Source organism: Pocillopora damicornis, chromosome 5 (genome assembly GCF_964200805.1).
Source record: "Pocillopora damicornis chromosome 5, jaPocDami1.2, whole genome shotgun sequence".
NCBI lineage: Eukaryota > Metazoa > Cnidaria > Anthozoa > Scleractinia > Pocilloporidae > Pocillopora > Pocillopora damicornis.
Window position 1 is genome coordinate 7,372,125 of NC_142674.1, and position 3,684 is coordinate 7,375,808.

General features: G+C 39.3%; 1 long non-coding RNA gene across 1 annotated transcript; it reads right to left on the reverse strand.

Annotated features, from left to right (window-relative positions):
• Positions 1-833: 833 nt before the first annotated feature.
• On the reverse strand, positions 834-3,461 carry LOC149044930 (uncharacterized). Its single transcript, XR_016186742.1, has 2 exons — positions 3,338-3,461; positions 834-2,152 (listed from the first exon to the last, which is right to left on the reverse strand). It is a non-coding gene; the product is annotated as an uncharacterized LOC149044930 (long non-coding RNA).
• Positions 3,462-3,684: the final 223 nt, after the last annotated feature.

Sequence of the window (3,684 nt, forward strand, 5' to 3'; positions counted from 1 at the left end):
GTTGCAAAAGGGCGAGAAGAATCTCTCAACAACCCCGAGCTCACCCCCGATAGTCTCCTACGCTGTCGTTCTCCAGGAGGTCACAGCAGACAAAGAACGTTACGTGACAGCCCAAATGTCTACGATGGAGACTTTGAGTCAAGTGTAGCTCTTAACAGCGGAGATTTGGACAAGAACAGAGTTCGCCTTAATATAATATTTTCCAAAGATTTTTAAGTAGCCAGCCTAAAAAGAAAGATAGCTGGCGGGACCTGGCACCCAAAAGGCACAATCATCTACTCCACTAGTACTTATTCCCTTAACTTCTAATTCTTGTTTTCTCTCCAAGTTTAATCATTCTTCAAGAACGTGAACGGAAATACCCCAGGGTTTAGAATCTATTTCAGATCAAGAAAGGCCTTTTAAAGTTTTTTCTTCAATTTAAGTGGCCGGTGCTTCAAAAAATGAGCAGCCACTGAAAACGTCGGCCGCCGGTACTTCTGGTAAACATTGTCTGAAGGACATTTGCTGTGGAGATAGGTGTTCAGTTAGTAAAACGGAGCGAAATATTAAACAGTGCGATAGGAGTGAGGTTTGGATCGTGACCTCCGCTACTCTAGCGCTGTTCATTATAATTGCGCTTCGTTTTACCAGCTAAACACCTGGAACGGGATACTGTGGTGAAAGCATTTTAAAATGTTTTGTCAGATTGAGGATAACATTGAAATTCTCAGCAAGTTTAATTTAATGCTTTCACTGTGTGGAAATCAAGGACACACAAGCAGGAAAATGTTCAATTTTCGAAGAAAATAATAAATAAAAGTTTTTCGTTTGTCTCACGATGTAGTCATGCGTGATGTAGATAAAACTTAACTTTTATTGTTATTAACCACGATGAATAACCACAAACTTTTCTACAAAATAATAAATTAACCTCATCTGTTATCGCTATTGAGGAAAGAAAACCAAAAACGCTAATAAGCGCTATTGAGTATTCTCCGCTTTAGCAAATGCACTTTTGTGCAAACATTGCAATGACGGCAACTCATTTAACCCTTTAAACCCTAAGAGTGATTAGCATCTAATTTCTCCCTACAATATCACTCCTGAATCACACATTAAGGTCATGAGAATAAAGGAAATGGTCACCAGAGAAAGAACCTTTTGATTAGCCAACAAATTCTCCTTGTCAGCACCTTAGGAAATGCATAAAGAACAGTGTGGAGAGTATGCATACTGATATTAGGGTGTAAAGGGTTGAAAGGTAACATTTTTGAGCAGATAAGGAACACTTAAAAAACTAGTTTTCAGGCTTCATCCTTGGAAGAAAGTGGTGTGCGCCCGCGAAACGATGGACGGCGGACGAGGAAGGGAGGATAGTCTGAAGCGTTGGAAAATTGAAAAATTATGAAGTAGAGATTGCATTAAAATTCATTTCCACTATATGTGTAACATTTCAAAGTGCAGTGTGCATCGAAAAAATTCATGATCACATTAGCGCTGCAGGACACGCGTTTCTGCTCTCGTGGAAAGATTTTAGAAGAGTCGGGGAGAGATTCGCCGGATGGTATGGCACTAGAGATTAGAAGACAGTAATAGACCCTTTGCATACCTCTCGCCTGCTCGCGTTGTTCAAGGGAGGGCTTGCTTACAGACTAGCATCATCACAGAATTGTATTTTCACGAGTTTTGTAGACCATTAGAGTGTAGTAATGGACACTCATGCAGTCCCATACCACTTTCGACTTTAAGTCGAGAATTGCTCTTCGCTACAAAATAATTACATTACTTTAGCTATATTCTCAAGAAATTTATCTTGCTATAAAAGTTGTAAGTCATTCTATTTAAGATTAAGTGTCTACTTAAGCATTTCTGTATACACGCTGTAATCTTGAGCTTTAAAACTGCCTGGCTCTGTCGCTTTTGTTTTGCCGTTTAAGTCACATATTCGGGTCATGAAGTTGAAGTTACAACTGACGCAGTTTGTTTCCCTGACACAGGTCATCAGGCATGACGGGTAATCTGCAACCTGGCTTGAATTGTACGCATGCCCCTTCAGCACAAAGTGCATCTCGGATGATTTCGATTGGCCGCAGCTCTGATCAGATGGGTTTGCAATGAACACCAACATGAAGAGGATGATTACTGGGTGCAGTGTCATTCTGTGATCACGCTAGAAAAGGATAAAGAGAATTCAAATCAAGTTTGATGACGGAATCTTATCGCTGAGCAATGATATTATTGATAATCGCAACAGACCGGCTAAAATCTTATTGACCGCTGGAAAGGGAGCAGTCATTATTTATCGCCTGTAGCTCACGTGTAGCCGTACCTCCCCCACCCCCCAAAGGTGAAACGGAGGCGAGATAACACCTTGGGGGGAAGAGTGCGGCCACAAGTAGGCAGGAACCCATGCTCCAGTCGTCGCCATCAGAATTTAACCCTTTAACTGCCAGATCAAATTTGTAATTCTCCTTACTGTCAACCGTACAATTCTTATAATTTTAGTTCAGAGAATTTAGCATTTGATCAACTAGTTATCCGTAAATTGATATTTTTGTTTATTCTCATCACTTATCTGGCTGATATTGTATTGATGTTGTGAGGAGAAATTCTGTCTTGGTCACTCATGAGAGTTAAAGGGTTAAAGGGGAGACTACAGAAAATAAACCGCCAATGAGGGAGGATCATTTGCATACTGCAGAGCCCTAAGGGGGATCGGGTTAATTTTTTGTAACACAACCAACATAGAGACCATAGAGGACTTTTGCATCTACATGGTGCCGCTGAGGCGTAATCGCATGCAAATTCCCTGGATATCACCTGAACTAACGTGGGGGACATTAAATCTCATTTGTCCTGAAAATTAACAGGGTTTCTCTTTTCCTTGAGGAAATCGTTACGTAATGCTCAATCTATACTTAGTGCTGTAGGACAGTTTCATGCAATCTCTTTGCTTTTTTTCCACACTGCTTTAAATTCGCTCTGCGTTAATCACTTTGACTTAATAATTTATTTGAAACTTTAGGAATTGAATGAATCTGTAAGTAGTCCATGCGTTGATGGAGTAAAGTTAAAATCGCTCTTTTTTTAACGCCTAGTTTTTCATGCAAAAGAAACTTGGTGGATGTATCAAATATTTTCCAAGTTTTTCGAAATGAAAAGGTGCATGAAATTATATCATGGCCGTCAGTTCGACCGTTGACAATAGCTACGTTACATGGTTACGTTCGCATATGGAAATCATCAGATCTGTGTTTCATAATGATATCACAATTTCGCTTGTCGCAAGATTTTTCGTTATAAAAAACATCAAACGAATCTGTCTTTGAAATGTAATGCTCAAATAACCACTTACCATGGAGGAAGCGTGTTGGCGAAGAACTGTTAAATTTCGTCCAGAGAGTTTTAACTTCTGACTTAGTAAACTTTTAAAATTCTAGAAAGTGATTAAAGTTGCTTACTCACACGGTGAAGGTTTCATACGGCAGGCAGGTGTTTTTAAATAGTTTCTGGCAGCATAAAGTCGTTTTGATTGGCCGCGTTATACATTGTTTGACAAAACAATTCTATACTCAAGCATTGTTCATGATTAAATAATGATTGACTGATCTTTGATGTTTTAGCATTCATATGATATATTTTAGTATTGATAGACCACCTCCGTGATGAAGAGAATAAACCTTACATAATAAGCGATCATAC